General features: G+C 35.3%; 1 protein-coding gene across 3 annotated transcripts in view; it reads left to right on the forward strand.

The window, feature by feature from the left end:
• LOC101898254 (uncharacterized) overlaps nt 1–9,039 on the forward strand; it is a 474,481-nt gene extending 465,442 nt beyond the window's left edge. For all 3 annotated transcript variants that reach the window (XM_059120397.1, XM_020036001.2, XM_020035999.2), the window contains one exon: nt 7,193–9,039. The gene's annotated coding sequence lies outside the window, so the exon portion shown is untranslated. The remainder of the gene's footprint in view (nt 1–7,192) is intronic.
• Nucleotides 9,040–26,736: the final 17,697 nt, after the last annotated feature.

The following is a 26,736-nucleotide window of genomic DNA, read 5'->3' on the forward strand; positions in this document are numbered from 1 at the left end:
CACTTCGATACTCGGACAAGGAAGGGGGAAATTCCACAGTGTGCGACACTGGATATCAGCTTCACAGGAGACTCAATAGCTTTAAGCCCTTAGATAGCCCTTATACTATTGTTCAAGTTCTCATAACATTTCGACTGCCTTCTTGATTCGAGAATATATATCTAAATATGTCTATATGTCTAAATAACGCTACAATCACCATTTAGTGAATATGACATCGCTACCTATCAGGTATTATTGCGATTTTGTGACTAAAGTTGGATATGTACTCGTAATCACAAACTATCACTTACACCTAAAGGTAGTCCCAACCACTGGGCAATTTTTAATAACCAATAGTGACAAAATTGGTTTCTATGACAGCCCTGATTAAAAAAAATTGTGATACTTTATTAAATCGTAAAATAGATAGAATGAGGCTATGAAGGGAATGGCGCCCAATTTAAAAATTGCGGCCTTTTTGGGACTCCCATTACTAATAATAATGCTAGTTCGTTCTTAGCAGGGTTTACTCCTAAACCACTGTTATGGACAAAGTTGATAGCTGGTACACTTTACATCAGATCTGAAGTAGTTGAAAGGTGTTTAAAATTCTGCCACCGGTGGTCATTGGCATAGATGACTACCTTTACTTTCATACCCTCCACCATAGTATGGAGGGTATAATATGTTTGTCATTCCGTTTTTAACACCTCGAAATATACATTCTAGACCCCATAAAAAAATATATATTCATGATCAGAATAAAATTCTATGTCGATTTAGCGATGTGCGTCTATCCGTCTGTGGAAATCACTCTAGCTTCCGAACGAAATTAAGTAGTTGATAAAATTTTACTCAAATGTATATTTTGTCTACAGAACTTTTGGTATTGAAAATGGGTCGTGTAGGTTTTGGTATAGCCCCGTACGAAACTTGTCATGTACTAAAGGCATGTACTACAAGCTAGACATGTGATGTGTTGATTTGTTGAGAGTCCCCTTTCCCTTTACAAATAAATTTTTGAAAATCGTGCGATGAATATAAGAAAATCACTAAATGGTCCCAAATATTTCGCCACTTGTATTGAGAAAACGGATAGAACCAAACCTTTATAAATTTATACTATATATAAGTTAATAAAATAGCAAAGTTATTGACATCCACGACAGACGACACGACTGAAGCTAGAATCTTGAAAGAGTCACCCTTGGTCCGAAGGTGTCACATCAGGCTGGGATTTCGGAAATTCGTACTGGAAGGGTACGAAAAGTACTAAAATGTATTAAATATTTGACGAACCTCTAGAGCTCTTAAATTTTGAAATGATGGAGTGTACAATGGATGTACCAAAGGTCCGTTTGCGGAAGCATAGCTGTATGCTACTGGACGCGTCCACAGGTTGCGGATAGTGAAACGCCTAATAGATATACTCGGTAGCTGCGAATTAAATAAGCAGTCGCGGACAGCTCAGCGGTACCAGGGAGAGAGTCACGGAACAAATATCCGAGTGCCCGTGATCCTTGGTTCGACGGGCGAATAGCTGGCCCCTCTAAATAACCAGCGATCGGTGTTGGTCTACCGAGATAAAAAACTGCCTAATGCTGTGGTGTTACGTAAACCGTGCCCATCAGTGTTCCTCGGTTTACAGCCAGGGTACCTACTTAGATGCCAAGTCCTTACCATGGTAGGGAGGTTATGCCATGGCGAACCTCGTCTCCTCCAAAGTCCGAGATTTATATGTATAAGAAAAATTTCAAGAAAACAAACCTAAAAACCCCAACAACTACCAATGCAACCACCCAGGACCATTCAAAGGACACGAGTATAAATTCGGGAGGGGACGATACGAACCAGACTTACAGTGACGTTATCCATGACCGTATTCACCAGCAGAGTGAACAATTATCTGCCCTCCTAGAGAAGACTAAGACACTGAGACTCAGTCAGAAGAGTGTTTCCTCTGGAAATGAATCACCCCTTTCTGATGAGGAACTTGATATCACTGTCATTCCCTTGTCTGGAAGAGGGGAGGCACTTCAAAAAGACATAGAGAACGCTAGCCATGAGGCTTGTGCGAAGTCTCAACAAGAGGAGGGATCTTCGTCGGCCGTTTCGGATGCCTCAAGCCTCCATCGGCATGACGTCATCGACGAAGTTGCTGGCAGCAACCCTACCACTCGTGAAGGCGCCGACCCGAAAGAGGCGAAAACAAAACGGGTTACAAAAGGTCGCTAAAGTTCTGTAAGAAATTTATCGGCCGGGACCTCACTCAGATTACTGAGAGGGAGAGAGAGAGTATCCTGATCAAGATAAACCTCAGGGTAGACAGAAATTTCCAAAAGAACCACCCGCAACTACCGAGTTGCTCTCTTGAGGACCCTGTGGTAGTCAGCAAACCCATCACTGACAATGCGACTACTCCGATAGCCGCTCCTAAGGCGGAGGTGAATGCTGACCCCGCTGAGTCACATCCTCCTGCCAAGAAGCGCAGGAGAAGTAAGGCAAGGAAGGCAGAGCTATTCACGCTGAGTGTTGAAGAGAGGTCGAACTACGGAGGAATCACACCCGGAGGCCAAGAAGACATCTACGGCTCAGATCTCCCAGCCAACTCATACAACTCCCATTCCGAGGGTCAGCAAGTCGATTGTAACCCAACCGACTCCGGTAGCCCCTACAAGCTCATAGCCAGTAAAGGGCCGCAAGGAAGCGGTCAATCCACAATCGGCAAGCCAAACAGGACGGAAGAGGAAGCATTCCCAGACCATCCACCCAGACAATCTTCGAGTGGCGGTCATCAATAAAGCTGAACCAGAAGGTAAAATCAGCGCGAGTCGATTGATGCTCATCGAAGATCGTCTGAGGGAAAGAGTTTGCAGTTTGGCAGCGCAACCCCTTACAAGGTCGTGAAAGTCATCTGCTGAGAAAACGAGGAATGTAAAGAATTCCTGGTCACCGCAGTAGCTGGCTTTCACGAGCTTTGGGAAGGGTGCAACTTGGCGGTTGTATCCTTGAAATAGATCCCCTGCCGTAAAGTATTGACAGCGTAGGTGCCACCACCATCGGTGAACTGACGATACACCAGTTGTCTGTTCTGAGGTTGGGGTTTTGTTTGCCAAGTATCGTCAGAATATACTTGGCAAACAAAACCCCAACCTCAGAACAGACAACTGGTGTATCGTCAGTTCAAGCACGGAGGGGGGTAGCCTGGTTATCAAGGTAACTATTCATACGGATGGCCAGGACTATCTTCAAGCTCGTGGGGGCAAATTGCATTTCGAAAACGGTTGGATCCGTTTCCAACTAGCTCCGCTGTATTGGGAGGAAGGAAACATCAGCTATTGAGGACTCTGTTTGCATTTGCAATTGTGATATGGAGGTGGTGTCCTATAATTATAAAGAAAGTGCTGAATGGTACTATGTTTGGTATCTAGTGGAGGGATATAGATACAATTCTGAAATTTGAATATAAAGCTCTCCGTTGGAATCTGCAATTGAGATAACATTTATATGTTTAGCCAGTTGCTTTTACTAAACTTTCCCAAAATTCCCACAACAACACTAAAAATTAAAACCTCACTAAGAATTCTTCTCATATTTACATTGGGAAATAAAACCTCATACTTGTTTCACATTTGCACGGCTATCAATTATTTACTTCTTCACGATCCGCAGAGTCAGTATATAAATAAAATGACACAAAAGTAAATCGAACTCACTTCTACCAACTCATTGCGGAAAAGTAAAAGACTTGCGACGAAGAAGAATATTGAAATTGAACATTTTTTTTTTTTTTTTGCAAATTGAATCGTGTCTCATTGTCCCGATTTTCTATTTGTTTTCCTTTTTTCGAACAGAACGCAAATGAGTTGAGATGCTTTGCCATTAATTTTGTTTCTATTTTTATTCTTGCACTTCCACAACTGACTGAATATCGGTCTGGCTAGTTGGTTGCTTGAGTTGAGTTGACTTGAGTTGTTGAAGGTGGAATGCAACGATGGCATGGAATGGCAAATGTTAACATATTAGCAATGTTGTTGTCGTTGCTGTTGTTGCTGCAGTTTGTTTTGAAGTCACCAGAAAAAAAGCAACAACAACTACAACAATAAGATAAACTCTAGCAAATGAAGAATACTTCCATGACAGCACTGAAGATGAGGATAAAACCCTCGTACCGTGGCAAAGTAAATGGAGTCGAGAAAGAAATTACTTTAATTTTTCAAAGAAATGAAAATGAAGTTCGTGTCTTAGGTCTTTTGTTTTACTTTATTTCCATCTCCCCTAATTGAGCCGTTTTATTATGTGTCGAAAAGGAAATAAATATTTAACATTTTTCAAGCCATTTGGGGGGAAGGGTATATACGGGAATGTTGGGATTAATTTTGCATGGATAATTTTGAAGGCACTAAATGGAAGAGCGGAAAACGGACAAGGGTAGTTATGTTATCCCCTATGACATTTGAAAAATTTTAAAGTATAGCTAAATCAAAAGTTCCATGTTTTATAAAAAACATAAATTTTGTAGCGATAGACTTTCCCAAGGCGGTCAAGATATGGTAACAAAAATCCTGTGAGAGAGCCAGAATTTTCTGGAATTTTCGCTTTTTTATATAAAATAATTTGGGATAACTTAGTACTTGGAAATAGGATTCTATTCTGGATTATAATGTTAAGTTCGGCTCGATGTTTTCCAAGATTAGTATACCCTACAACATTATGTTTTGAGGGAATTATAATTTTGATTGGGCCAAAAAGTTTGTAACACCGCGAAAAAATAACCCAAGACCCACGATATTATATATGGACATTGCTTTGTGTGTCTGTCTGTCCATGCTTATTTGTAATCGCGCCATAGGTTGCAATTAAAGACCAATCCTCACGAAATGTTGTATGGAGTTAGGGTTCAGGTCAGAATACAAGACTATTGATGAGGGTGATTATCATAAACTTGAAAAGGAGGTATAGCTAGATGTGAATCGATTTGTTGAAACCTTTGTAGACTTTCTACTTGTTGAAACTTGACAGTATTATCCAAAATTTTAAATAAATGGATAAATAACTAAGCTAAGTTTGGTCGGATCAAACATTTAATACCCTCCACCATTTGGAAGGAAATAAAATCCTTTAAAATTTGTTAAATGTCTGAATTTCAGAAATAAAGACATGTTTGTTGGGTTATAATTAACTTATTTTGTTATAAGGAATCGAGCAAGTGACCGCTACTTCGTCAGCGAAAAGTTCACCTGAAAATTCTAGATTCGTTTCAACAGTTCGATTTTTTTTACTACTCAAAATGCGCAATTTGTTCAGTTTGGTAAAATGTTTTAATCAAAATTGTGTAGATACCAAAACTGATCCAAAAGTATTACCATTTAGTACTTTTCGACTAATTATAGTACTTATTTGCAAAACCACCTCCAAATCTCAACCTCAGATACCAATAGTAATTTAAATATTAAATTTCAGAATTTTAGTTTCAGAAATTTAGCACCATTTGGTACTTTCGGCGACGGCCCTAATACAAATTTTCCGATTTCAAGCACTATATGTTACCTAAATGCCAAATAGTACTACACATTGTACTATTTAGTACTATTCGTACTGACAAACAAACCACCTGGGACCCCAATATAAAATTTCAAAATTCCAGCTTCATCCGTTCAGTATAAGCCAAACAGAAATTTAGTACCATTTAGCACAGTTCGCACACTTAGTACACATTTCCAAAATCACCTTCATATATCAAATTTACTTTCCAAATCTTGATTCTCATAGCAAATTTCAAATTTATAGATTTATACGTTCACGTAATACAAAATGGTACCATTTTTAAAGCTTAGTACCATTTTATAACTTTTATATATATATATATATATATATATATATATATATATATATATATATATATAAATTATAAAATGGTACTAAGCTTTAAAAATGGTACCATTTTGTATTATATATATATATATATAACTTTAAACCTATACTCCAAATTTTAGTACCATATTGTACCTTTCGTACATCTACGGTTGCAATGTTCAAAACCCCCTCCATATCTCAACACTACACACTAATTCTGATCCCAACATCAAAATTCAGAAATCTAACTCTATCCGTACAATTGATACAAAATTTTGTACCATTTATTACTTTTTGTACTCTTATTTCCACAAATAATTCAAAATTTCAGGACTCCCGCTCCATTTTAGTACCGTGTTGTACAAATAAGTACGAATTTCCAAGTAAGTACGAATTTCCCATAGTAAATGCAGGATTCGACCCAAATTTCAGCACATAAGTGCAAATTGCGAAAGCTACCTCCATATCACAATTCTACACTCCCCCATTAATGTCAATTTCAAATTTCAGGATTCCAACTCAAACCGTTCCTCCAAAATGAAATTATACTAGAGGTAGTACCGGATTGTAATGTTCGTATATTTGAGTACACACTTCCAAAACAACCTCCTTACATCGACCGTACTCCTCATTACTTGATTGTCATTCCAAATTTCAAGTTTTTAGGACTATCCGTTCACATGAAATTTCACTCAAATGTATATTATGTCTGCAGGACTTTTGGTATTGAAAATGTAGGTCCACGTTTTGGTATAACCCCCATATAACGGCAACTCCCGGTATTCGGTATTTTGATGATTTTAGCGATATTATTCATCGGAATTGTTTTAAATTTTGTTTTTAAGTTCGTAATGGGTACAACAGCCTATGACAGAAAGTTGTCTATGCAGGTCCACGTTTTGGTATAGCACCCATATAATTATTTTCCTACATTTTTTTGATGATTTTAACTGCATTATTCACTCAATTTTTTTCAAGTTTCGCATTTGAATATTGTAATGGCTTATGACAAATCTTGCCTATGCATTTCCACGTCTTCGTATAAACCTTAATATAACGGCTATATTCGGTATTTGTAAGATTTTAAAAGTATTTTTAACGGATTTTATTTATTTATTTATTTGTTTATTTATTTATTTTTTTTTTTTTTTTTTTTTTTTTTGAAAATGTCCAAATTCGTTTCACCTGGTGGAGGGAATACAAAATTTTTACTTGTATTTTATTCAATTCTTTTCCGACGATAATAAAATTAAAGTGATTCAAACATAAAATAATTTTAAGAATAAATTTCTTGTCCTCTCTTTTCACCCACGTTAATTAATATTTTGTATTATTTTCTTCTCTTCCCTTGCAGATCTTATGAATAACATTTCCATGGAAACCTCAATCTGGCAGTGGAAGCAGCAAAAATATTTTATTTTAAAATTCCGAACATAAGAACGAAAGCATGAGTTTAAATTATCCACATGATTTGTGTTCCAAAATTACTTAGATCAAATTGATGAAAGCTTTAATTGTTTTGTTTTAACAAGAAAAAAAGTAAATGTGCCTTTTATTTAAAATAAATAACGAAAAATATTTGTATGTCTGTATAAATATAGATTGCGATCCCCCCTTACCTCCCTGCCCCCCACACCCACCCCTCATACCCATTATGCCCTCATTACAATTACTAACTCCGGTTATGCGATTAAGCTTGTTTTTATTAAGCTTGCAATTGAAAATCCATTTAAATATTTCTCTAAGAAAAAATATTTCATATTGGAGAAAAGCGGAAAAGTTAAATTAACAAAACAAAAAATAAAAAAGAAATAAAAATTCAAACGAAATGAGGAAATCACAATTTCGTCTTAAGTCTGTAGATGAAAACTGACAAAAAATAGACTTACACAGAAGTTGTTGGATTTCCTCGCTTATGAAAGCAAAGCAAAAAACAAAAGCTAATTAAACGACATAAAAAATGCTTAACAAAAAAAAGTGTATTCTCATTAACATTTATCAAGTCTTGAAAATTGTGATTTTATTTTAATATTTTTTTATTACAACAAAAGCAAAACAGAAAACTCTAAAAGAATGTATAGGAATTCTGTCATTGTCTTAGATGTTAGAGTAGTAAACAAAAACAATTTGTTTTGTTTTTTTTTTTTTTTTTTTAATGCTGAGCTAAATAGATAAGTTTTAATATTTTAGGATTTGCTTAAGTGAATAAGTTTTTTTTTTTTTCAATTTTTTTGTATAGACAGTTACATAAGTTTCAGGGGTATGTCATTCAAAATTAATTGATAATTTTATTTTCGAAAATTTAAATTATGAGCATATTTAATACGATTTCCCATACAAAACACAGGGTGTACCAAAATATGGGCAGATAAATTTTAAACCTTTTTAAAAACTAAGAAATTTGGCCACACTAAAAGTTCGTCCTTTGTTAGTACTTTTGGTACATCACCATCCACAATGCTGCCACTTTTCGTAGAATATAATTGAAACCCAGCAAACAGACTATCATCACCAGATACTTCAATTCAATTATAATCAAAAAAGAAAAAAATCAAATTAATTAATTAAATACAAATAATCTCATAATATATAATTGAAAATTACACACACACACACAATTTCTATATTAACTTCAATTTCTTCTAATAATAACAACAAAAGCAATATAAACGAAATCATTGCAATATTAACTATTAAAAGTAACACGCTATTGAATCAAATCACAGCAAACGAAAATAATTAAATTCCCCATTCTTAGGAAAGTTTTTCAAAACGAAAAAAAAGAAAATACTAAAAAAACTCTTTAGGCATACAACAAACAAACTTGTCATTATTATTTTATTTAATTAATTTTTCTTATAATTTTAATTCTCACTTACCGCAACCATGTCCATATAAGTGTATTCCATTCAGCTTATGTTTTGTTTTTAAGTTTTTTTTCTTTAATTTTTATAGCAACATAGACTTCATGCAATGCATATTTTTATATGCTTCAAACAAAAAAAAAACAATTCATAAAATAAATATTATTATTAAAATAAAATATAATTATTATTATTATTATTATCAACTGTTTCAGTCGTCGTTTATGTATTATTATTAATTGATCATTATATAATTTTAGCCTTACATATATACATACAAAAATATATAAACATTCTATGTGTATTAAAAAAACAAAAACAAAACATATTTTATGATAAAAATAAAAAAAACAAAAATCATTAAAAATTATAGATGTTTTGGGTTGATTTTCGATTTATGTTAAAAACGGTAAGTACACAATGAAATCGGGGTTTGCCGGCAGATCTACACGATATGTATACCTTACTAGCTAACCCCGAACCCGCTGCTGGCCCACAGTATTAGTATTTAATGCATAATTTTAGGAACCCAATATAAGTCGTAAACGTAGATGTTATTTTGATGTTTTCCTTATGGTTTTGTGGTTTATTGTTGTATTCATTTCAACCCATTTCTAATAATAATATTTGTGATAAATGGAGAAAATTTTGAATATACACTTGTATATATTTATTTTCGATGTTTTGTCCTCAAAATCTATAGTAATTTCTAAATTGAAGTGAACATTAATTACAAAAAAAGTCAATGTAGATAGACATATAGCCACCCACAACTACCCATATAAACTGCTTATTTGAGGTATTTTGAAGGATTCAGTAGAATTTTCGAAGCTATAAATTCTTTGTCGAAAAAATTGCAGCAACAGTCCACTTTATGATTTATTTCCTATCCACAGGTACCTCTTTGTATTGGTTATATCATATTTATACCCTAAAACACTATGTATAAGTTTGATTGGGTCAAAAATTCTGTAACACCTCGAAATATTGATTTCCCACATAGGAAAGTATATATGGATCTTACTATCTCGTCGAGATGAGTCGATGCAGCTATGTATGTATGTCCGTCCGTCCGTCTGTCCATGTTAATTTGTAATCAAGCTACAGGTCGCAATTATGGCCCGATCCTCACGAAATAGAAAATGGAGGTGGGATTGGGGTCAGAATAGAACCCTATTGTTTTTGGAGATGATTGCACAATATATAGGGGTTGAAATGGACCAAAAACAGAAAAATTTCCTGGTTTTGCAGTTGCTTTATAAGCCACAATTATGAACCAATCGAAATTTACATGGAGTTAGAGTTTAGGACTAGGCAGAGTCAACCAATTTGGGCGGCCATCGGACACTTTATAGTGGGTAAAATAGACCCTAACTATTATGCAATGAAATAATAAAATTTTCACAAAACCGCAAATATTTTTAATGCCAGCCAAATCACAAATATATTAAAAGGTCACTTCTGACCATTAAAGTGATGCTGATAGCCAAGAAATCGGATATATAGCAAAATAGGTACAATATATATGTAAAAGAATAGATCTTATTTGTTCTACTTATAAGTCAAGAACCGCTGGGCCGATTTTCACAACTCCCATCAATTCGGAAAGTTTTCTTTCCAGAAACGGATAAGGTGAATATCTTTTGTTCCTTTTTTCCAATTTTTGTCATTCTTTTATGGCATGCGATTTTTTCAATTTGACTTACAATTTTGAATTGTATTTTTTTACATTTTTACACCCTGCAAAACTACGTTTTGAAGGTATTATATGCATGTCGCAATTATCGTCCGATCCTCACGAAATTTTGCATGGGGGTAGGGTTAGGGTCACAATTAAAGCCTATTGTTCTTAAGATTTACATTTTTGGGGTTAAAATGGACTAAAAATTTGAATTTTCCTAATATTGTAGACGCTGCATAGACAACAATTAAAAACTAATCGACACGGAATTTGGCATCAGAAGAGAGTTAGTGACAGGGGCATTATATTTGACATTATTTCAAAAAGGAAATCTCCCAAAAAGGATTTAGACATAGGCGGACTTCGAATAAATTGTAGTGTTGTAGGGTATCACATGGTCGGTCCCGCACGACTATAGCCTTTGCTTACTTGTTTTTACTTAAATTTTCAAAACTCAATTGTTAGTATTATTTAAAGGTCTTAGCAACATTTTCCAAAACAAAAGTAATTTTGAATTCGTAACTTTTAGGAGACCATATTGTTAAGTATTTAGTTTTATCAACCTCATGTATTCTAAAACCTTTACATAATATTCCTAGCATGATTGAAAGTTTTTTATCTCGTCCTTCTGCTTGTTTTTGTTACAATTTCTGTCGTATTAACTGCAATTTTCAGTATTGTGAAATCTATACCGACAATATAAGTTAACTATTGGTTCCCCATTTGGCATAGCAACAACCTAAAAGTACGTTTAGGTGTTAAGTGCTTTAAGAAGTACTTTCTAATCAAAAATTTAATTTTTGGCATGGCAACCTTATAACGACATATATAAACAAGTAAGCAAAGGCTACAGTCGAGCGGGGCCGACCGTAGAATACCCTACAACACTATAATAAACGATACAGTTTATATAGGCGAGATACTCGAAAGAATTCCACAAGATATTGTGACAATTTATTGGTAGATGTTGCACTTAAATGGTCTTCCTAGATCTTGAACCAATATTTCCCAAAGACCCATAATCTCTCAGAAGTGGCAAAAGATTAACATTTATTGTTGGTTTTTGACTGAAACGCATCTATATGAGATACAGACATTTGACTATATTCTTCAATGAATCAGCGTTAACGAAAGAGTCAAAAGTGCACCTTTCCTGTGTTTGTGAATTCTCCAAAAAGTCACTGGAATGGACGTTTTCGTATTTTGTCTACAAAAGTTGGCAAACTCCTTCACACATTGAATATTTTTGGATGGCCATCCAACACTGCTTGGCTTTTGCAATGTCCGGTAACCCCCATTCAAATGTGCGTGAGGATCGGGCGATAATTACGACCTCCTGACAATTTTGCAGTTTTTTGGTCCATTTCAACCCCTAAATATATGGCGATCATCTCCAAAAAGAGTAGGCTTCTATTCTGACCCTCATCTTATCCCCATGCAAAATTCCGGATCGGGCCATAAATGCGATCTGTATACGATATCCTGATATCCTAACTACTTAGTTTTGTTAGCTGTAGAAATATTACCAAATGTTTAATTCAAAATGAAAATATGCCAAAAATATGACAAAATTGAAAAAATATGAGAAAATGTTACAAAATCAATATTTTCATCTTTAGAGAGATATTTTTATGCGATTTTTTAGACGTTTTTTCTTTCCTGCCAATAGGCCATTCTGAATTAATGAGAACTGTCGAAATCAGTTCAGCCGTTCTCGACATATAAGAGATCTTTCAAGCATATCTTCTTTGATAGATATATATATCGTACATATTTTGCTACATATCCGATTTTTTAGATGTTAACATCAGTGTAAAGATCAGAAGTAACCTTGTCATGGCTTTGTGATTTCGCAGGGATTTAAAATATTCGCGGTTTAATGAAAAATTTTGAATTTTTTTAACAAAAAGGATATGGTCTATTTTACCCGCTAAATATTATCAGATGACCACCCAAATTGGTAGGCTTCTTCCCCGCCCTAAACTCTAGCTACATGCGAAATTCCGCGTTGATTAGTCTATAATTGCGACCTGTATAGCTACTGCAAAATCCGAAATTTTTTCAGTATTTGGTCCATTTCAACCCCTAAACATTTGGTGATCATCTCCAAAAGAAATAGGGTTCTATTCTGACCATAGCCCCACCTACATTCTAAATTTCGTGAGGATCGGGCCATAATTGCGACCTGTAGAGTGATTACAAATTAACATGGACAGACGGACAGACGGACAGACGGACGGACGGACATACATAGCTAGATCGACTCAGCTCGGCGAGATAGGAAGATCCATATATACTTTCCTATGTGGGAAATCAATATTTCGTGGTGTTACATAATTTTTGGCCCAATCAAACTTATAATACCCCCAACACAAAGTGTTGTAGGGTATAAAAATGTGAACTGAAATAATTCTACACAAAATTCCATATCAAAAAACAACTTTCGATTTATCAGTTTCGCGACTTTTGTAGAGGCTTTTCAAATATTTTCTTTCGTAAAACTTTTCACTGTAATTACAAATAACCGAAATTAGATATTAAGGGTTGGAGGAGAATCAACAGCATCTCGTTTAATAATTTTCAAACCGATATTTTCATTATTGGTAAATATAAGGATTTTAGATAAATCGAAATAGTGGACGCCAAAGTGGGCGTGGTCAATATTTCTTTCTATAAAAACCTAACTCGGAGTACGACGAATGTTTGTCAAAACAATTATGCAAATCGGTCCAGCTGTTCTCAACTGATTCAATTACAAAGGAACAACAATTAATTTTTATATATGCAGGGTGAGGTGAAAAAACTGCAACCAACTTGAGACTGCTGTCATTTTTAAGCCACTCGTCCAACAGCTGTTAAAATTATTCCAGTGACTGCTCGTTATATTATTTACAAGCGTACAAAATAAGCGAGAATTTTCCAGAAAAAAAATATTCGTGATGGAATAGTGTGATTTTTTTTTATATTTGGCTGGAAAACCACAAGTGGCTATCGATAGAGCATTCCAGCATTTAAATGTGAATAAATCTTTTGGAAGGAAGGAAGTGGACGGAAGAAAAAATCAGCAGAATGGTTCGAAAAGTAAAGAAGCGACTTGATCGAAACCCGCGTCGCAGTGACCGAAAAATGGCTCGTGCCCTGAACATATCGCAATATTTCATTCGGCAAATATTGTAAAATGAAGTCGGGGTAAAGCCATCTAAATTCCAAAAAGTGCAAGAACTTGCACCGCAACAGAAAGAAAATAGACTCAAAATAGCTAAAGAGTTGCCACCAGAACTGAAGCGCCGGCCATGGTGACGGTGTGGGCCGCCAGAACAGCCGATGGTCGCCCTCCGCTCATATTAATCGACCGTGGCATCAGAATAAATATCGAATATTATCGCGAAAGTATTCTGGAGGGTATATTAAAGCTTTGGGCACGCAAATATTTTGGCCGCAGACCTTGGACATTCCAACAGGACTCAGCACCATCGCACTCAATGGTTATAAAATGTGTTTCCTCGCTTCATTTCCAGCGCACAACGGCCACCAAAATATCCGGATACCAATCCATTTGACTATTGTGTGTGGAGTATTTTGGAAAGCAAGGTTGGCACTAAAACATACCAAAGTGTCGATCACCTCAAGTAAGGGCCAAAATACCGCAGAGCAACATTCGTGCAGCGTGTGACGGTTACATTGGCCGTTTGAAGGCCATAATTCGTGCCAAAGGTGACCAATTCGAACAAATCTAAAATTATTTTAAAATTTGATACTATTTCCGACATTCTTTGCTTTCATTCAATAAAATTAAAAAAAATGTAAAAATTATGGCTTTTGACCTTGTTACAGTTTTCTATCTCACTCTGTATATAAAGTGAATTGATGTGTGATTTCACCAGAAAATTACAAATTGAACCACTAATTTCAATACATATAGAAAATAATTACCTTACATATGATAAATTTATTCATACATAGTCCGCCACAAAACATTTTTATACCCTCCAACATACATGGTATGGAGGGTATATTAAGATCGTTATTCGGTTTGTAACTCATCGAAATAACAATTTCAGACCTAACAATGCATATATATATTCTTGGTCAGCGTAAAATTCTAAGAAGAAATAGTTCTGTCCGTTCGTCTGTTGTAATCACTCTAGAGTCAGGACGAATTAAGGCTAAAATATTGCACAGATCAGTCTTTTGTGTGCAGGCGGTTCAAGTTCGAAGATGTTCGGTCCACATATTGTGAATATCGGTCAACGATATCATACTTTTCCCATATAACGGTACCAACAGCTTTTCGGTATTTTCATTATTTTAGTTACATTTTTCCACACACAAGGAGTTCATTCTGAGTACTTTACCCCCTGGAAGAGAATTGTCCATATAGGTTCACGATATCGTATATCCCTCATATAACGGTACCTCATGATATTCGGTATTTTGATGATTTTCGCAACATTTTGACCGGAATCGTTTCAAATTTCATGCTTAAAGTTTGAAGCTAGTAATGAGTACTACAACCTATGACGGAAAATCGTCTACGCAGGTCCACATATCCACGTATAGCCCACATATTCGACCTTTTATTCGATTTTTGATGATATAAGCAACATTATTCACCGGAATTGTTTCAAATTTCGTATTTGAAGTTTGGAATCGGTAATACAGTCTATGGCGAAAAAATATGCAAATCTTCGCATAACTCCCCATATAACGGTTTTCATTTAAGTGGTATTTTTCGACGGATTTTTTTGAAAATTGTAAAGATCCTTAAAATTGGTGGATGGCATTGAAATTTTGGCTCGGCCGAACTTAGCTGCTTTTTATACCCTCCACCATAGTATGGAGGGTATACATTTTAGACCCTACAAAGTGCATATATTCTTGATCAGCATTAAATTCTATGTCGATATAGCGATGTTCAGTCTGCCTATCAGTCTGTTCGCCTATCAGTCTGTCCGTCTGTGGAAATCACTCTAGCTTCCGAACGAATAGAAGCAGATTGATAAAATTTTACCCAAATGTATATTATGTCTGCGGAACTTTAGGTATTGCAAATGGGCCATGTAGGTCCACGTTTTCGTATAGCCCCCACATAACGGTACCTCCCGATATTCGGTATTATCATGATTTTAGCGACATTATTCACCAGAATTGTTTCATATTTGGTGTTTGAGTTCGTAATGAAAACTACAACCTAAGACAGAAAATTGTTTGTGCAAGTCCACCCCATATAATGGTACCTCCCTATTTTCGGTATATTGACGATATTAGCGACATTGTTCACCTGAATTGGTTCAAACTTGGTACTTGAAGTTCGAAAAAGATACTACAGCCTAAGACTGAAAATTGTCTGTGCAGGTCCACGTCTTCGTATAGCCCCCATATAACGGTACCTCCCGATAATCGGTATTTTGATGATTTTTGTGGCATTATTCACCGAATTGTTTCAAATTTGGTATTAGAAGTTAGTAATGGATACTACAGCCGAAGACAGAAAATTGTTTGTGCAGGTCCATGTCTTCGTATAGCCCCCTTAAAACGGTTCCTCCCGATATTCGGTATTTTGATGATTTTTACGACATTAGTAGTAGTAGTAGAGTATTTTTTATTTAAACATTTCAAATTCGTTACAGTGTATGTAATATTAAATTAAACTTTTATGTAATATTAAATAAAAAATTAGATATATAATATCAATAAGACAATAGCCTATGGCTGTCTGTCTGTAGCTTATGTTGTATTTTTTTATTATTATTATTATTTTTTAAGACATTGTTGAAAATACAAATTGGGATTTAAAAGTTAAATTCAGATAATAGCTGATTTCTATATTGTGTACAAATTTTTATAAAACATGCGACATATTTCCAATTTACAATATATCCATTTAAAATATTTATAAGGTCATCTTCCTTAAGCAGTGTCTTTTTGAAGAACATAATTCTAAATTCTTTAAATATGGGGCAGTTACAAAGAAAATGTTGAAGATTTTCAGCTTCCATCAAGTTGCATAAGGAGCAGAGTGGGTTCCTATTTGCATCTATATTATTGAGATTAAGTTTGATAATATCGCTTCTGGCTTTGAATATCCACATTTTCTCCTCTGACATTAACAGCGAGTTGATGTAAGTTTGGCCTACTGATGGGTCAAGCTTCGAGTAAATTCGGGTCGTTTGATTGGCTCTATTTATGGCATCGCACCAATATTTGTAATCTAATGTCTTTAGGAGGTGATCTTTTTTTTCCACAACTTCGCTTTTGGTACTATTTAAATTAAATGGTTCGATATTGTTTTGCATTAAGAGTGCACGAATATGCTTTGCCCAGTAAATGTCTTTTTGCAGAACTCTTTTCGCCAGTTTGTGAGGTAATCGGTCGCTATTGTAATCAAATATGGCTCGAATGATATAATCCAAATGGGTTTTCAAGGAGAGGATATGGCTATGTTCCATGTCGGTTTCTAATCTTAATATGTATGTTGCTGTGAAATTTGGGAGTTTTAATATTTTCTTCCAGAAGTAAATTTCTAATTTGTCTACGTCCTCAAAATTTGTATATCCCCATATTTGCGCGCCATATTGTTGGATTGATCTGCAAACTGCTGAGAACAGTTTCCATTTTGACGTAATTGATACATCGGGCTTATTCAAAAAGGATTTCCATGTAGAGTTTATACAGTTTTTGGATGAGTTATTTCTTGCCAAAATGTGGTTTTTGAAAGAGAGCTTTGGTGTTAGTAACATCCCAAGATAGGTAAATTCCGAAGTAATTGTAATTGGTTCATTTTTGTAGAGCCATTTTTCATTTTGCGAGATTTTTCCACCTTTTCTGAATACCATTATTTTTGACTTTTCCAAGTTGACAGTAACATTCCATATACTACAATACTCTTCTAATCTATCTATCATTTTTTGTAGTACCTTCACGTCATTTACCAGGATTACTATATCATCTGCATAAAGTAAAATTCTTATATTTAGGTCATCAATCTCGATACCGCCGCCGATGAACTCATGTAAATCGTCTAGGTATAGGGCAAATAGCAATGGGGACAGTAAACATCCTTGTTTTACTCCTGCTGACGTCGAAAATTTATCGGAGAGATCATGCCCTGTCCATACCATAAAGTTTGTATCATTATATACATTTTCTATAAATCTTATTACCTTTGTTGACACACCAAGGATATTTAATTTATATAGCATAGATTTTCTGCATACATTGTCGAATGCCGCTTTAAAATCTACGAAGAACGCATATGTTTTCTTATCTTCATGCCAGTTGATATGGACCATCGAAGTGAGACTGAATATATTATCATTCGTCGAGTAGTATTTTCTAAAACCGGACTGATATTCATTGATCTTTTTGTATTTTTCCACCCAATTGTACAACCTTTCCGTAATAATTCCCATCATAATTTTTGGCAAGCAGTTCATAAAAGAGATCCCTCGATAGTTCTGAGCTTGTGTAGTGTCTCCCTTTTTAAATATAGGGTAGATTATGCTGGTAGAAAATGTCGAGTCAACGTTTCCAGAGTTGAGAACTTTGTTGCTTGAATTTACAATTTCCTGTAGCAATTGTTCTGGAGCATTTTTGTAGAACTCGTATGGAATACGATCTTCTCCTGGAGCTTTATTTACTTTACATTTTCTTAAGACGTTCTTTAGCTCTGTCATTGAAATAGGCTTGTCCAAATCCTCATCTATGAAAAAGTTTGGAGCGTACTGGATATCTGGTGATGTATGCGGTGGGTTGAGCAATTTTTCAAAATGCCGTTTGAAGTCGTTTGGTTCGACGAATATTCCACTTTGATTATTTGTATCATTTCGGATTTCCTTAGCTATTTTCCACCAATCTTTGCTATCTTTCACATTATCAAGTTTTCTTTCTAAACTGCTGAAATATTGCAGTTTAGCCAATCGGCATGCATCTTTATATATACGATTACTTTCTAGGTATTTGCGTTTGTTCTCTATTGTAGAGTCTTTCCGGAATCTGTTAAGTTTCTTCATGGAAGTTTTTCTAGCATTGTAGCATCTTGTATTGAACCATTTTTCATTTTTCGCAAAATTAGGTGTTTTTTTGAAGAAGATTTTTGATGCATCTTTAATTAGATTCGTTACATCTGAAAAGGTAAGAGTACCTTGATTACCACTTATTTCGATGAGTTCCAATACTTTTTTCTGATAATCTGATGCTTTATTTGCATTCCACTTTAGCTTTGGCAGAAGTGTATTTAAGGTTTCTTTTTCGTTTTGTAGTTTGATATTTAATGATAATATTATTGGCATATGGTCAGACCAGGTTTTATTTTCGATTCGAAATTCATCAACGTTTGAAAGAAGATTATGGGAGACTGCGCATATGTCATTCGCTGACGATCCAACTGTGCTCACAAATGTAAATTCTCCACATTTATCCCCTTTAGTCATGCCATTTGTTATCAGCAAACCATGATCATAGCAAAAGTCGATGAAATTCTTTCCTCTGGTATTTATTTCGACATTATCAATTGTTTCAAATTTTGTATTGGAAGTTCGTAATGAATACTGCAGACTAAGGCAGAAAATTGTCTGTGCTCGTCCACATTTTGGTACAGCCCCCATATGTTCTAAGTCTAAATCATCAATATATATATCATCAATATATATAATATATATTGATGATTTTAGCTACATTATTCACCGATTTTTTCAAGTTTCGCATTTGAATATTGTAATGGCTTAAGACAAAATTTGCCTATGCAGGTCCACGTCATCGTTTAGACCCTAATATGACATTTGGTATTTTTAAGATTTTAACAGAATTTTTAACGGATTTTTAAAAATTTACTACAAACATGGCATATTTTAAATCCTGTCTCAAATCCTTCGCTTCTTCGTCTAATTCCTTATGTTGTACTTCGGATTGATTACGATTCAATAAATCATAATATATGATTATGGCTAAATAAATCTTCGTTGCTCCCTAGTAAATTGATATTTCTTTTTTTTTTCTTGATATTCGATTGGTACAAAATGATGCTTTATGCCGTCCCCTTCATGGTATGGAATTTTGTACAGTGTTGCAGACATATTCCTCCATCCATATTTTGTTCCTCAATTTTTTTCGTTGCACGCAAGTATATCGGTAATCGTTTTAAATCTTCAAATTAGATATATTCCCAAATGCCCTTGTCGAATCTGAAAAGAACCGTTTTGCTGCATTGTCATCTTTTGTATTTCCCGTTCCTTGTTTTGTTTACTCTATTATGAGACCATAATAGACGAAACCATTTACGAAACTCATCCTGACATTGTTTATTTTTTTCTTCCTTTTTTAAGTCATTGCTTTTTATCGAGCCTCTAGATCCAAATTCCAAATTGAAACTAATTTTCATTCCTAACTGTAGGATATTCACAGCAGCATCACTGTATGCACAGTTCTATTATAAAATGATTTCTGACTTTGACGCAGCTTCCGCATCTTCTGTCAGCCGAATTCAATTTTTTATTCTACACTTCACAACTCCCCCAACTCATTTCCTCCAATTTTAAACGCTCAAACTATTAACGAAAAACATTTGCCAAATTGGACAAATATATCCGACAGATAATGTGATCACATGACAATTAGTTCGAATAGGAAATCAAATTATTTGGCCAACTTTAGAGAGAAGTCCAATCTATTAACCAATCAATTCCAGCTAAAATGTTGTACAAATTTCCTTTGCAGCTTCTTTGTGTCGATAGCTAACAAATTAACAGCAATAAAATAATTAACCGACCAAAAAAAAAAAAAACAAAACTCAATGCAACAATACTCTCGGAAACTAAAAATAACAAAGAGGACTAGAGATCCGAGCCGTTGTTGGGTGTGATTTTTTTATGTTTTTTTTTTTTCAGAGGAAGGAGGAGAAACGCCAGCAAAAAATTACAAATAATTAAAGCGTCAATACAACTTGATTTGACCATAATTGGCCGTTAAGGGCATACAACAACACCAATAACAATTTAAACGTGACAACAACAGCAACTACCAATATTAGCAACAAAAATGGTTTTGTTTTTTTTTTTTTTTTTGTGAAAATTGTGCACACGAAACAACAACAAAACATTTCAAATGAAATACTAACAGCAGCAACAACAACAGCGAATGATATTGAAAAAATGCATTTGATTTGATGATGTTATTTTTATAGACTTAAAGACACTAAACTGTTCCTAAAACAGTTACTTTAGATCAGTTGCCAATGCAACTAATGGCCCAACAACAACAAAAGCAGCATGCTGTGGCTAAGAACCCAAAATATGTATTTTAGTCGGTAGCTCAACACCACTTTAAAAGGCCAAAATATGTGAACGTAGTATTGGCCTCTACGCGAAAGCATTTTGGAATTGTATAAAATTGTCAGTGCATATTCGGCTTTGATTTTTAAGCAGTAACATAACGTGCAATATTATTGATATCGAGGTCGTTTATGACCTTCTGCACAGTTATATTTGCTGAGCTACGATTACTTTTAAATTTATTATTTAAAAATATTTGACCACTGTTCGGCTATATTTGACTATTTCAATTTCCTCGAATTTCCAATTAAACTTTGTCAATGAAAAAATCACGTGTTCACAACTTTTTAGAAGTTCGTAAAACTGCAATATCCCGTATATCGCTGTTATGGAGTGCATATTACAGCTGTGAGGGACCAAAATTCTAATTGTATCTGAACCCATTTTCACAAAATTTGATATACAGGGTAAGATGAAAAAACTGCAACCAACTTCTGACTGCGGTCATTTCTAAGCCAATCGTCCGACAGCTGTTCAAATTATTCCAGTGACAGCTCATTATATTGTTTACAAGCGTACAAAAGAATTTTGGTGAGCATTTTCCAGAAAAACAGTTATTCGTGATGGAATTCAAGCGTGATAGTGTGATATATTTGGCTGGAAAACCACAAGTGGCTATCGTTAGAGCACTCCAGCATTTAAATGTGAAAAAAATCTTTTGTGTCTCGTACCATCGTTCGTTACCGACGTCAAGGTAGTGGACGAAAGAAAACAGTAACATCATCAGAAATGGTTCGAAAAGTAAAGAAGCGACTTGATCGAAACCCGCGTCGCAGTGGCCGAAAAATGGCTCGTGAGCTAAACATATCGCAATATTCCGTTCTGCAAATATTGAAAAAAGAGCTCGGGTAAAATTCCAAAAAATACCAAAGTGTCGATCACCTCAAGCAAGCGCTTCGCCGCGAATGGGCCAAAATACCGCAGAGCAACATTCGGGCAGCGTGTGACGGTTTCATTGGCCGTTTGAAGGCCATAATTCATGCAAAAGGTGACAAATTCGAACAAATCTAAACTTATTCTAAAATTTGATGCTATTTCCGACATGTTTTGCTTTCATTCAATAAAATTTAAAAAAAATGTGAAAATTATGGCGTTTGACTTTGTTGCAGTTTTTTTATCTCACCCTGTATGTGTAATTTCAATTTATGCCGCAATTTGACTTTCCTTAAGGTGTAGTCAACATGCCCTAAAAATTTAACACCTCTATTAATAGCTGGTTCGAATTTCGTTCCCTCCTTCTTTGTGCTAGGAAACTTATCTACATTCATATATTAAAAATAAATCCTAGCGTTCTCATTTTATGTGTGATTGCATTTAGCCAAACTGTCACTGTCGGTTAAGTGTCTTGGGCACAAAGGCCCTTAAGACCAAGAGAGCTTGTGATGCAAAGTGACCACCCTATTAGATAAAATTTCTTTATTTTTGAAGACTTTTTTATCTTAGAAAGTACAATGCTCAAGCAGTTTCAAGAACCCATAAAATAAACTAATTGGTCTCTAGCTATTGCATTGAATTGGATCCTTGCCAGGTTTCATAAAGGGGAATGTAATTACCATTTTCCATGAAACCGGACAATAGCCCAGCTTTATGCAATGGTTGAAGATAATCATAATATTTTCCAAAGCAGTCCTCAAGAACACTATGCCAGAAATTTGATCCGACCCCTCAGATTTGCACCCAATATTAGTGATTTTTTAGTAGTAATGGTGGTTAAATATAAATCTTTATGCGGGTTAACCCCTACTGACTGATCACCATAAATTTGGCAATAGAAAACATACCCTAATTGTTTGCACATGAAGTTGTTATTGTTTTTTCTTTTTTTTTTTTTTTGCAGCAAACTTCTGAGGTGTACCATAGAGTTATGATGTGGAGTAGTTAGAAAACTACTTTGATGTAATGCAAATCAGGGTTATATGGTCCGGCCCCAGAAAATTGTAATGTTAAATCGAATTTGTCAAGATCGATTCAGGTTTGTATATAGCTCCCATATATATGCTTCATCTGATGTGGTGTTTAAGTCCCTCACCAGCGTAATATGCGCTCCACAACAATTATATTTAATACCGGACATCAGATACAGCTCGAAAATACCTCTGGTATTTATAGGTCATAATGGGTTCTAGCTCCGGTTCACGTTTTTGTATAGTCCCCATATAATGGCCCCCCGATATTCGGTATTTTGTGGATTTTTGACACATTTTTTCTCGGATTTATGTAAAAATTGGTATTTGTAGTTCGTAATGTAGTGGTTTTAATTCCGGTGACAGAACATTTAATATATAGGTTCACGTTTTCCTAAATCGCACATATAACGATACCACCGATATTCGGTATTTTGATAATCCTAGCCACTTTTACCCACGAAATTGTTTCAAATTTGATATTTAAGGAGATTTGGTGGATGAAATTGCCTATATACATTGTGAGATGAAAAAAGTGGAACCAACTTCAGACTACTGTCATTTCTAAGCCACTCGTCCGACAGGTGTTAAAATTATTCCAGTGATAGCTCATTATATTGTTTGCAAGCGTACAAAATCATTTTGGTGAGAATTTTCCACAATAAAGCTATTCTTGATGGAATTCAAGCGTGATAGTGTGATTTCTTTATATTTGGCTGGAAAACCACTAGTGGCTATCGTTAGAGCACTCCAGCATTTAAATGTGAATAAATCGTTAGTGTCTCGTATCTGGTAGCGTAGCCCGACGTCAAGGAGGTGGACGGAAGAAAACAGCAACATCAGCAGAAATGGGTCGAATAGTAAATAAACGACTTGATCGAAACCCGCGTCGCAGTGGCCGAACAATGGCTCGTGTGCTGAACATATCGCAATAACATTCGTTTACATTGAATTTACAAAATTATGGCGAAAATGTTCTTGAGGACAAACATTTTGGCCCCAGACCTTGGACATTACAACAGAACTCAGAACCATCGCACTCAGCACGCGACATCCAATAATGGTTATAAAATGAGGTTTTGCTTTCATTCAATAAAATTTAAATGTAAACATTATGGCGTTTGACTTTGTTGCAGTCTGTTCTATCTCACCCTATAGGCTCTCGTTTTGATTTGGCCCCTATACAACGGGCTCAGCCATTCTGTGTTGTTTTGAAAAGTTTAACAGTATTATCCAAACGGTCTAACTGGTATATGTAGTTAAAAGTGAAACACGTTTGAATTCAGATACTTTTATATAAAAATGTTTTCTTTAACCAATGGAGGAGGGTGTTAAAATTTTTATACCCTACAACACTTTGTGTTGGGGGTATTATAAGTTTGATTGGGCCAAAAATTATGTAACACCACGAAATATTGATTTCCCACATAGGAAAGTATATATGGATCTTCCTATCTCGCCGAGCTGAGTCGATCTAGCTATGTATGTCCGTCCGTCTGTCTGTCCGTCTGTCCGTCTGTCCATGTTAATTTGTAATCACTCTACAGGTCGCAATTATGGCCCGATCCTCACGAAATTTAGAATGTAGGTGGGGCTATGGTCAGAATAGAACCCTATTTCTTTTGGAGATGATCACCAAATGTTTAGGGGTTGAAATGGACCAAATACTGAAAAAATTTCGGATTTTGCAGTAGCTATACAGGTCGCAATTATAGACTAATCAACGCGGAATTTCGCATGTAGCTAGAGTTTAGGGCGGGGAAGAAGCCTACCAATTTGGGTGGTCATCTGATAATATTTAGCGGGTAAAATAGACCATATCCTTTTTGTTAAAAAAATTCAAAATTTTTCATTAAACCGCGAATATTTTAAATCCCTGCGAAATCACAAAGCCATGACAAGGTTACTTCTGATCTTTACACTGATGTTAACATCTAAAAAATCGGATATGTAGCAAAATATGTACGATATATATATCTATCAAAGAAGATATGCTTGAAAGATCTCTTATATGTCCGCCCCAATTCAACACTGAGCTCAGAAAATTGATGTCTCCAAATCCACTACGCAGCGATTTTTGAGGAAAGATTCGCATCTTCATGCATACAAAAATTGTGTGTGTGCAGCAAAGCCGCGGCCATATGCATGATATTTTGATCCACAACATTCCATTCATTATGACTACTTTACGATATAATAAAGTTCCACGATTTTCTAAATATCTGTGTTTTATTTAAATTTTAAAAATCTAGTTGGGACACCCATGGGATTTTTTCTGGCAATTAGAAGCTTATTCATATTATTTTCCATAACTCGAAATATTGCTCTTAATCATCGTATAAGGGTATAGGAGAAATGTGAGTAAAACTTTAAAGTTGTGACGATTGTAATATTGATTGCTTTAAAACTGTAATTATTAATGTAATATATATGTTTGCTTCGCATTGTTTATTTTCTTTAAATTACAACTGCCATGGAAAAATCCATGAAATTCTCTCGAATCTTCGGAATCAATTGTATCGATAGATAGAATCAATTGTATCGATAGATTCTTCAGAATTGTCATTTACATCAAAGCAATCGTGTAGTACATCATTTGCCCAAACATGCCCAGCAATGTACCCTTGGCGCCTATACATTACAAGATTTCCGCAGCGATGTAGTTGGTACATAACCGGGTATTTATGGTCAATTAAAAAATTATTTTTAATACTTAAACTCCCATTAAGTCTATCAATAGACGCTGCTAACAGTCTATTGATCTTCGATGTCGCTCTGGCGATTTCTGTTATCATTGGCCATTTTAGGTATAATTGATATCGTAAGTAATTGCCTGTATTCACGCTAGATACCTAGAAGCCGCAGTACATGCAGACATCGATCGATTGATCTATCGATCCACCATGGAGCAGCAGAATTGTCTTCCTTATGGACACAGATAGCAAAATGTCTCCGCCGCCATGGTCGTCATCGCAGTCATCTTGGCAATTGCGTGTTTATCTCTAGGCAAAATAGAATGATACGCGACGACCATCTTTGTCTCCTGACTGACCCAAGCGATAAACAATTGTTGCCATTTAAAGTACACATAGAAGGATGAAACGCTGGCTGTGAAACAGGCTCTGCAGAGATCGTGCCACCTCACTCTGTACCAGGAGTAAGTGCACTACGTTCCGTATCTTGACATCGGAGAAACAACAACCGCTGTGTGATGTCCTCGCCACACCACAACAGCTTGTTATCGGTGTTTGTGTTAAAAGCATTTTTGTATTGATCACCAGGCGAAGCCAATGTTTAGGTTGGAGGTAGATAGCTAAGTGTGACTATTTATATGAGATGGAGATTTATTTTTTTTTTTTTTTTGGTGCATTAAGTGTTGGATTCTTGTAGCACATCCTTGCAGCAAAGATTTTTATATGGTTTATATGGGTCGCTCCACGACAATGGTAATGTATTGTGCAATTGCTCTTTATACCCTACACCACAAAGGGTATTATGTCTTTGTGCATTTGTTTGTAACACGGAGAAGGAAGCGAGATAGACCAATAGTTACTTTGAGGATATTCATAGAATCACTTTCTGAGTCGATTAATGCATGCCAGTCCGTCCGTCTGTCATGTCTTATTGTGAACAAAACGCAGGTCGCATTTATTATCCGATTGAGATGAAATTTTGCAAACAAATATTTGTTTGTCCCAAGGACGAACCCTATTGAAATTGTTGATAATCGGATCAGGTTTAGATATAGCTCCCATATATCTTCAACTGATTTCGACTTAATTGTGCACCAAATGGCTAATATAAGTTCTAATTAACTGAATTTTGGTACATCCCACCGAATCCAGTCCAGTACATCAAACTTGGAGAAAATCGGTTCAGATATAGCTATAGCTCTCATATATATGTTTCATTCGATCTGAAGTCCCTCACATGCGTAATATGCAGTCCACAAGAATGATATTTAGTACCGGACATCAGATACTCCTCGAAAATATCTCTGTCAAACGTTATCGATATCGATACAGATTAGCATATAGCTCGCGTATATATCCTTATTCGATATCAGGTTTATTGTGCACCAAATGGCTAATATCAACCAAAATGGACAGAATTTGGGCAAA

This window comes from Musca domestica, unplaced genomic scaffold (genome assembly GCF_030504385.1).
Source record: "Musca domestica strain aabys unplaced genomic scaffold, Musca_domestica.polishedcontigs.V.1.1 17, whole genome shotgun sequence".
NCBI lineage: Eukaryota > Metazoa > Arthropoda > Insecta > Diptera > Muscidae > Musca > Musca domestica.